This window comes from Macrobrachium nipponense, chromosome 46, assembly GCF_015104395.2.
Source record: "Macrobrachium nipponense isolate FS-2020 chromosome 46, ASM1510439v2, whole genome shotgun sequence".
Taxonomy (NCBI): domain Eukaryota; kingdom Metazoa; phylum Arthropoda; class Malacostraca; order Decapoda; family Palaemonidae; genus Macrobrachium; species Macrobrachium nipponense.
The window spans coordinates 32,302,853-32,313,571 of record NC_061106.1 but is presented as its reverse complement, the minus strand read 5'-3'; the positions used below and the strand labels follow the sequence as shown (position 1 = coordinate 32,313,571).

Below are 10,719 nucleotides of genomic sequence, written 5' to 3'. Positions count from 1 at the left end.
CTCATCATTAGCGTACCCAGGCATAAAAAAAACGTTATACTGCTTTTTGCCAGCTGCCACCACCTGAACGAGGATATGAACCTCACAAAAACTTCTTTCAGTTTTCTTCTGAAGATTGAAAAAAGAAACCCACAAATTCAATTTGTAACTTGTTTACTTCTAAGTATTTACATTTAGTTTTACTCCACACTCGAGTACTTTCAGGCCCCTTCTGTGGCCCATTCTCAAGAGATGTTTGGGATGTTAGCCTGGGTCAAGGCCCAGCAAGTCTTCTGGAACTTCTTCTCGTTGTGCTGTCATTTATGCGATGGCTGTTATGGTTTCTTGAGAGTTGCCAATCCCCTCTTGTCGCTCTGATATCCTGAGCTGATCGTCAATGGGATTCACCCTTGTGGTAAGGGTGTGGTACACCGAAAGTCTGTTGGGCAGGAAACCTAATCTCCAGGTCAGCAGGGTCAATCTAGCTTCTTTTAATATCAAAGCTCGGCTTATGGGATCTTCTGAGGTAAAACCTTTGTTTCCTTCAATTACTTTAATCTCTCTGATAATGCACCTTCTCCGTTATTCATTTGGTAAACGTGTTAACTCCGAGCGTCAGGCAAACACACAACACTCTCTCTCTCTCTCTCCCAAGCAACCAGCGGCTCGCGACTTCTCTCTCTCTCTCTCTTCTCTCTCTCTCTCTCTCTCTATCTCTCTCTCTCTCTCCATTCTGTCAGGTAATCAAAATGAGAGAGTTGCATTATAAAAAATACGTTTATTTAACAATAAAAGACAGTAAATCAATTAGGTCTCACAGACTAACTTAATTCAGTTAAAACCCCCAATAACAAAATGTCTAAAATGTAATTAGTCACACCAAATGTCTATCCTTCCATCGGGACTACCTTGGTCCCCCCACATGGTTCCTTGCCAGAACCGTCCAAGCAGCCGGAATATTTCACACACTTATCATAAAACACTTTCGGAGAGCACCCTCGGCATCCTGCCTTTCTTCCAAAGACATCTCTATCCAAATCCACCATAGACTTGGGTTATGATACATTTTAAAAGGAAGAGGCGCACACGCACATAAGAATGCACATTTCGTTAGCGCCTCATATACTGGCTACAACAGTTCCCAAAGGCACTTTGAAAAAAGAGTTCATGAACTCGACTCATCTACTATGCAGTTTTAATATCACGCCACCCACAGAAATCATTCGTCAGCTTTTCTCGGGTCGTTGCTTCGGCATTCCAATAGGTCACAGCGAACATATTGGCAAATATATAACTTACCCCTTAAGAAACCCTAGGCCTAAAATATATATATATATACTATATATATATATATATATATATATATATATATATATATATATATATATATATATATGTATATATATACTATATATATATATATATATATATATATAATTATATATATATATGATATATATATATATATGCTTAAAAATCACAGTAGATACACGCGACTTCATTAAATAAGTGAATACAACAGAAAAATGATAGGCAGAAATCCAAGCGCTTTCGTCTTTACTAAAGACGAAAGCGCTTGGATTTCTGCCTATCATTTCCTGTGGTATTCGCTATTATATATATATATGTATATATACATATAAATTAATATACACACAAATATAATGTCTGTATCTGTCTATATCTGAATACGTCTATATTTATGTTATATGTATATAATATGCATATACATTGTTACGTTTTAGCCCTGGCTGAAGGGGCTCAAATGCGTAACGAAAATAGTTGAGGGAAAATGCAGAATAAATTACTTGAACTTACCTTAAAAGGAGTTACAGGGTTAATTTACTCTAGGAAAAGGAAAAGTCGCCAGAAAACTCAGCTAATTACTTTACATACTTTATTTACAGGAGGCTGCTTAATAGCCTGGGAAAGAGTAAATGCAACTTGTCCACAGTGGGGACCAATATTATCTCTCACAAGGGGATAGCTGGCTAAAATTGAGGTTCCCGTAAAAGCTGGCTTTCAAAATTGTTCATATGTCTTGCGGTAAAGCATCACTTGCGGGAGCGAAGACTTGGACACGTGACTCAGGGAATCTTGGAAAAGATCCCAGATTAGACAAGATAAAAAAAAAGGACTTCTTGCACAAGTTACGATTATTCAGTTTCTCTAACACTGGGGAAAAGGACTCTAGTGTTTAACTGAGGTATGCAATGACTTCATTTGTCTGGGACGATCACACAAGGGAAGCATGCGGCCACAAGGCAGTGAGAGGAACAAAGGGATGTTCATTTGAGTTAGAAGTTTGAATTTTGAAAATGGGGAGTAAATACGACACTAGGAAGTAAGGAACTGGCAATATGCTGTTTCACAAGATGTACCTGGATGCCATGATCAGTGGACCTTTGTAAAAATGTGGCGTCGGCATTGTCTCAGGTCTGGGCGCGCCAGTAACTCCTTGTTAGGCCTAAAATGGAAGGCCGGTGGCTGGGACATCCGCGAGGTCACGAAAGGAGCTGATCTGAGAGCGAAGCCAGGTGTGTTTCATGGGGAATGGGTTCAGCTTAACCCCAACCCCCCAAGAGCAGGGCATCCTGAAAACAGAACATACAGCAAGCCAGAGGGTTCACAGCGTAGGCCTAATAAGTACCTGGCTACCTACACACTTCCCTTTGGGATACGTCCTTAAGGCTGAGAAGTCTTTATTTCCCCCCTTCTAACAGGAAAATTTCTATCTCTGGCTGGTTGTGCTTTGGGTTCCTGCCTAAAATCAGCTGATAATTGGGGAATATGGGTACTGTTTTACAAACAAATAAAATAGATTAAATAAATGCTGGGGAGACGAGACGGTCAATAAATGTAACAACATATATATTTATATATTATATATTATATATTATATATGTTATATATAATATATATAATATATTAATATTTATTATATATAAATATATATATATATCTATATATATATATATATGTATATAGGTAACTTTTTACCAGATACATATATAAGTGGTAATAGACCACAATGCCCTTCTTAACCTCTCGAGTTCGCGCTTTTTTGGTCACTTCAAACCTTGAGATCCAAGACTTTGTGGTGACAGGCGTATCCAAAATAGCGTAAAGAATTCGAGAAGTTAAGAGGGCATTTTTGGTAGCTATAAAAAAAGAAAAAAAAAAAAACGGGCATGTTATGTATCTATGGACGTTTAAAATGTTTAATGATGAAGTGTTGCCTGAGTCAGAGAAAGAATAGATGATGACGGAGAAAAGTTGAGGAATAACGAGTTGTGACTGGATTGCGGAATGGTTGACACAGTGTATGCAAAGGCGAATGTTTAGAGAAGATTTTAGTAAGAAGAATTGGGAGTTCAGTGGAAACCAGTAAGATGGAATAATTGATATGGATGGTAGAAGACTGGAATTGCGCGAGTCCTGTAAGCATTTGCAATTGAATAATTAGGATGATGTTTTGTTGAGAGAAGAGCCGAGTCATAGAATAATTAAGAATGGCTGGGTATATGCAATTAATAAGAAAGAGACTGTAAGTCTCATGTAAGCTAAGTTTTGGAAACGCATGGAAGATTATTGAGCCAACTTACTTCTATGGAGAGAAATGTGGATGTCGAGTGTAAATGAAAGAAAATAAAAGTGGAAGCTGTTAACATGACCTGTGGTTCTAATATGTGAGTTGTAAAAACTGAAATGGTGAGAAACGTAGAGATAAATAAAAGAAATGGTAAAAGTTAAGTGAAGGTGAAAGAAAAAGGGTATACAAATATGAAGTATTGTGAAGAAGGACGAGAGAAGACCTTGCAAGGGCTGGAAGTATGTTGTGAAAGAAGTGTGGATACAAAGTGTGTCGGGGATTCGGTGCGCTGCTGTGAAGCATTTGAATGAATGAATGAAGAAGTAAATTTTGTGTAAGTTATTTGCACAGTGGGCCCATCCATGATTCGGCAGTTAGAACATGGATTTGATAGTTGACTTTTCTCTGGAGCCATCCTTATTAAGTGAAACGGTTTACTGTTGAAAAACCAAGACATGTAATTCAAAGTGAAACAGACTAATTCCAGAAACCACATCTAAGGAGTAACAAGACGGAGACATCTGATATCGGAACTAAAAGTGAACTATATCTTAGTTTTACCAGACCACTGAGCTGATTAAAAGCTCTCCTAGGGCTGGCCCGAAGGATTGGATATTTTGACGTGGCTAGGAACCAGTTGGTTACTTAGCAACTGGACTGACAGCTTATTGTGGGATCCGAACAACATCGAAAAATGAATTTCTATCGCCAGAAATAAATTCCTCTGATTCCGCGTTGGCAGAGGCTGATATTGGGAGGGACATGTGATGCAATAAGGGATAGACAGAAGTAAAAATTACCTATAGATAAAATTTAGGGAGGAGATTAAGATCGCGAATACTTGGACAAACAGGCAGATGGTGTTGACACTGCATGTATTCAGGGAGTGGCATTGGTGTTTGGTAGCCCACAGAATTATTAATGATACCTGTGGGTGAAAGGAAGAGGAAGATACCTGTCAAAAGGATGGTTGAGTCATTCATATCTGAAAGAAGATGAAAGACACGTTTAGGCGAATGATTTTAACATACCAGAAAACGGGAGAAGACCCAAGTGTACCTATGAATAAATTCACATTTTTCGGGGGATTAATATCACAGAAACTATCAATATGCTGGCTCATGAAGAGGCAAGATCGAATGTTTGTGTTGGAAATTTCTTTCGGAAGGCTATTGATCAATACGCTAAGTCATATGCGTGTATACAGACCAACAATATGGAAGGCCTTGATCCCGTTTGGTATTCCTGTTGAATATGTAAAGATAATTGAAATGACCCAAGAATGAATCATCTGCAAAGTTAATGTTTGATAGGTCTTGTCTAATGAATTTTCGGTGAATAATGGAAAGGTAGTAAAGCACGAAGGAAGCAACCGTGGATTTAAATATACCTCTGAACGAATAATAGATGCATTAAAATGAAAGTAACCTAAAATTTTTCATTTTAGACGAAAACAAATTCTTACATTAGGACAATGTTCATCATGTACAATAATTGTTATATCATCGTTCGTAGTAAAATTGACAAGAATGATTTAATGTTAACCCGTGTACTTTTATATATGTCTTATAGAGATAGCATGATGATGTGAAGTATATATAACAATTGAAATGGCAAACATTTATCATCGATACACATTACTCAAAGTAAGTGTTACATTAAAAAAATTAAACTTTATATCATTAGCTAAGTCTTCTGTACTCCGTAGAAATAGTGTACGCAGACGTATGATAATGTTTCAAAGAAAATAGCTTAGGAGCCGCACAAAAACGTCCGTCAGAGAATAAAATCTTATTAGTGACTATAAAAAGCATGAATGAAGTTAATATCATTGACATCATGAAAAAGGGCTTTGAAAGAAAGGCCTTTCTCAGGTTTTACGTGACTGTAATCCATAATTTTCTGGGTAGAGAGGAGGAGAATCATAAAAAGCTTCCAGATGTTTATCAACGTCGATCCTACAAGTCTTTTCAGTTCATTCATTATATTTATGTTAAAAATAGGTACGTTTGTGCCTTTTGTTGTTCTGTAGTCCCATTCCGCCCAAAGGCCCTAGCGGATAACACACAGCCCCAAGTTTTTAGAAAACTATCTCAAGACCTTGAGATGGCCAGGTCCAGTTATTTAGCACCGTACAGTTATGATTAGAAATTCTATGGCAAAAGAAAAATAATAATGTCATTTCTCAATGGGATGGGTACATAGAGCAATTATTAGGAATATGCATCACTCGAACGGCTCTTTTATGACGCAACAGAGCTGTATCTTCGTTGAAATCCCGGTTTAAAACGGCTTTATGTCCCGGAGAGAGAGAGAGAGAGAGAGAGAGAGAGAGAGAGAGAGAGAGAGAGAGAGAGAGAGAGAGAGAGAGAGAGAGAGAGAGTGTTTCATGCATGTATGGCAGAATAATTATTAGCCATCTTTGTCTCGTCTACATCCCAGTCAGGCTTTAGCAATGTGACTCTGGGCAGCTAATCAATATTTATCAAATCGGCCATAACTTTTTGTAAGCCAGGAGGATTATTAGCATTTTGCAGCTACCAGTCAAGATATTTGTTTATTGTCTTAATAATTTATTACTTAACTCTGTCCATTGTGTTTCTGGACCTTACCACACAAATATTGAAAATACAAATTTTAAATGACCTTAATAACTGCGAATATTGTTATAGCATAAATATTACTCTGTGGTAGGAGTGTAAGAATAACACCACCTTAGGTCCTGCGTGTCGTAAAAGGCGACTAAAAGGACAGCTGCTGCCTTGCAGTCGTACTTCTTAGTAAAAGGCTAGGCCCACCGCCAGTAATTGTAGAAACTGCTGCCTTGCAGTCTTACTTTTTAGTAAAAGACTAGGCCCACCGCCAGTAATTGTAGAAACTGCTGCCATGCAGTCTTACTTTTTAGTAAAAGACTAGGCCCCCCGCCAGTAATTGGTAGAACTGCGCCTTGCGTCCAGTAATTGTAGACTGCTGCTTTTTGCAGTCTTCTAGTAAAAGACTAGGCCCACCGCCAGTAATTGTAGAAACTGCTGCCTTGCAGTCTTACTTTTTAGTAAAAAGCTAGGCCCACCGCCAGTAATTGTAGAAACTGCTGCCTTGCACTCTTACTCCTTAGTAAAAGGCTAAGCCCACTGCCAATAACTGTGGAAACTGCTGCCTTGCACTCTTACTCCTTAATAAAAGGCTAAGCCCACTGCCAATAACTGTGGAAACTGATGTCTTGCAGGTGGACTTTTTAGTCAAAAGCTAGGCCCACCGCTAACTGTGGTTAATGACAGCAAGGGCATGCAGTCGTAAAAAACCCTTTGCCAAGCAATAAAGCATGCTTGATGTTGTAAGGGAAGCAGTGGAGAAGGCGCATCAGTCAACCGACCCCTTAATGTAGGGATAACTGTGAGAAAGAAGTTTTCGCATAAATTTCTTTATCCCCTATTTCAGTTTGAGTCTCTTATCAATGTATGCTAACCTTGAGATATGACAGTATAACCTGAGCCTGTAAATCAGTGTCATTAATTTATGTGTTTGCTTAAAAACTTCTGATTGCTTGTTCATAAACATAAAAGCCAAAGATTTAACACTTAAATTATATTGTTTCATCTGCGTCTTTGTGCTGCATATACAACAAGGAATAGATTAAAGACAGCGAGAAAGAAACAAAGACGAAGGGGAAAAAGGAAGCTTTCTTTAGTGAAAATCCTGTTTTCTTTATTATTCTAGGAATTTATTGATTTTGGGAAAAACTCTCATCACGAGAGTATTTATAATGTTTTAAGGAGTCCACAATGATAAAAATGTTAAAAGTTCGTGTATAATTTACAAACACTTTTATAAAAGCTTTCGAACCCCTTCTCTGGGTTCATCCTCAGTCCTCAAATCATTTTGGACTGATGATGAACTCGGGGAATGGTTTGATGAAATCTTTTATAAGGCGTTTGTAATTATATACGAACTTTTGACATTCTTATTATTGTGGACCCACTAGAACAATGCATTGATTATCCATCATAAAGAATAATGTTCCTCTTATCCTTTGTATCTTGGTGGAGGTGACTTGCGTTGCAGGTCGGCTCAAAGATTCCCGCTCCTAACTCGACCCATTTTCTTTTTGGGGTTTAAGGAAAAACTAAAGGACGGCAGTTCTCTGCGTTAACCAAAGAGAGAGAGAGAGAGAGAAGAGAGAGAGAGAGAGAGAGATAGAGAGAGAGGAAGGGAGAGAGAGAGAGAGACTTTTTCTATCCGCCGATTTTTAAAATTGGCTAGCAACCCTCGTTACGTACTATATGACTTCATGGTGGTTGATCAACGCCGGCAAGCTTGTGATGATCTTGGCCTGGTGTATCCTGAGTGAAAGGCGTGTTACTCCCAGAAACTGTGGAGATATAGCGTCACTCTCATCACTTATGGTGAATCTAAATCACATCGGTGAAGCTGTCGGAAGAATTCACATGATTTCTTAATCAAGCTTTTTATATTTTGTTATCTATTCGTTTTAATTTCCTTGGCAGTTCATGTAGCTGCTGAATGAGCATATTAATTATGTGGCCAGATTAATATCGCACACTTATCTTGATCCCGTCTTATGTGATAGCGCTCAGACATCTTTTTCATTTGGTTTATTTTTGCCCTCTGATTGTCTTCATTGCGGTCGGTGTAGCTAACCACTGACTCTGTCACTACAGAGGAAATTTATTTTATTTCCAATTTTTTAATTTTATCTGGCAATAGGCTAGACTGAGTCATTGTACTTGTATTTTCTGGAACTGGGATCTTTATCTTTCTAGGACACATAATTGCTGCTTTTACTTTTATTACTTCACTTATTTTAAGATGATAGTCCGCAATAGATTATGTGTATCGCTTATACAGGTGTCCAAAAAGTCCAAGTACCATTACAAATATTCATTGCATAAAAATCATACAACATATAGGAATGCAGTTTTTCGTAGAATGAAGTGCTCTGAATGTGACCTTTAGGAAATGTAGAACATTCTACAAAAAACTGCATTACTCTATGTTATATGGTTTCTGAGTAATAGATACTTGTAATGGTACTGGGACTTAATGGACACCCTGTAGATTATAGCTGAAAAAAAAAGAAAAAAGAAGAAAAAAGACGAGCATTCCATTCAGAAGGAGCGTCCACGCTGTTTTAATTAATAAAAGAAGTACATTATCTGCCTCCCCTTGAGAAGAAGGTATTGTTTACATGATACTGATGTGAAAATTTTGTTGTAAACGAAAGAAAATGGATGCAAAATTTACACTCTCTAATTTGGAACTGTATTGTAAAGAATATGGTTACAGTGACTTATTTTTTATTGTTACCCAATGCACCCTGAAGAATGGTTACTATAGTAGATTCACATCAGCTGTGCATTTGATATCTAGGCCAGTCCCTTACGGTGACTCTCCTGATTGGCTGTTGATAAGCCAATCACAGGACTGGAAACTCTCTGTCTCTCTCGAGAGTTCATATAGGCAGGATCTATGTTCCATCGCTCCTGAGGGATACGTCTTTCAAACGTATACCTCAAGAGAGGTGGAACATACACCCTGACCATGTGAACTCTCTCGAGAGAGACTGAGAGTTTCCAGCCCAGTGATTGGCTTATCAACAGCCAATCAGGAGCGTCATAAGGGACGGGCCTAGACATCAAATGCATAGTTGATGTGAATCTACTATAGTTGGTCTTCGTTATAACTCGTCGGGGAAAGCACAGGCAACAAATTCTTTTATTTTTATCGTAATTTTTAGTAATGATTTAAATTATATTTAGGACTTCCTTCCTGTGCCGCCTGGTTCAATCCAAACGCCTTAGTGGCGTGGTGGGTATAGTGTGGCGTGCCACCTCGGTGGCCGCGAGTTCGATTCTCGGACACTCCACTGACGGGTGAGAGACGTGTATTTCTGGTGATATAAGTTCACTCTCGACGTGGTTCGAAGTAACATAAAGCCATTGGTTCTGTTGCTGAATAACAACTGGTTCCATGCAACGTAAACACACCATACAAACAAACAAAACACCCGGTTCATTCTGAGCAAGTCCGAGACTAGTTTATTACTGAAAGCGTGTATTTGACTTTTATATGTGCGCAATGGTTAGAAGGAAATCAGTGACTGAATAACTGGGCTCTCCAGCCCCATGGATACTCTGTTGTATTTATGTTTTTATGAATTTTTTATCACATCACCGTGATTCATATACATACATCAAGCTACAAATGTCCTTTAATATCCTCACTTGTTGGCCCAGTCGCTAACATCACTGAAGTCCTGATTTCTCCTCTGCCCGCTGGGTTCGAACCCACGAGAGGACGAAATTATTATCAACTAGAAAAATTCCCCTTCGGTTAACGTATATGTAAATATATTAATTCCGAGGTAGAGCGAATTGGATAGTAAAAGACATTTGTAGTTCGATTTTATGTTTTTTATGTAGCGAATTTGACAGCAATCAGTACTATCATTTATAATGATTTAAGTGTTTCTTCCTGATATTGGTACCAGTTTATCGACTAAAATAAATGAACAGCAGTAATTCATGGTTTGAGCCAGGGTTGGTAAAAACCAATGGGTTTTTTTTTAAAAAACCCAAAAACCTTGGTTTTTTGTTTAAACCATGGTTTTTTTTGGTTTAAACCATGAAATATTGTTTTTTATGGTTTTTGTTTTTTTCATTTTTTTTGTGCTACTCGGTGTGTTTTTTTATGGGTTTTTTATTTCATTTTAGGGCTACCCAGTACATATAAAACTAAAGCAATTTTAATGATAATCACACAATTCTGTGGCCCTATATGTATTTGACATACAAGTTTGAGTTTTCAGTCATTTCTCCTCTTACTCCTTGTTCCTGGTGGCATGCATCATAAGGCAAAATGATATCAGTGTAATAGAAGATATCTGTGGTTTACTTAATGGTACACTCCAAAACTCAGAAACAGACTGGGAATCAAAAGGCCGGGAGTTGGTTTTTTTACACAAAGTTTTAAACAAAGACTATAATGTAAAATGAAACAGACTAATTTTTTTTTATGTGTTGTAGTGTTGATCAAGTTACCTTGACATTGAAATTTTTACTTTATAAACCAATTTTGTCTGAAAAATTATGCATGGTCAGAGGCTAGGATTTAGATGAAAGACAATTTAT

The 10,719-nt window shown here is 37.8% G+C and overlaps 2 protein-coding genes across 15 annotated transcripts in view; one reads left to right on the top strand and one right to left on the bottom strand.

Annotated features, from left to right (window-relative positions):
* Nucleotides 1-10,719, bottom strand: part of LOC135214883 (dystrophin-like) — a 1,767,410-nt gene that overhangs the window by 1,429,273 nt on the left and 327,418 nt on the right. The window lies entirely within an intron of this gene.
* LOC135214526 (utrophin-like) overlaps nt 1-10,719 on the top strand; it is a 15,785-nt gene that overhangs the window by 2,463 nt on the left and 2,603 nt on the right. The window lies entirely within an intron of this gene.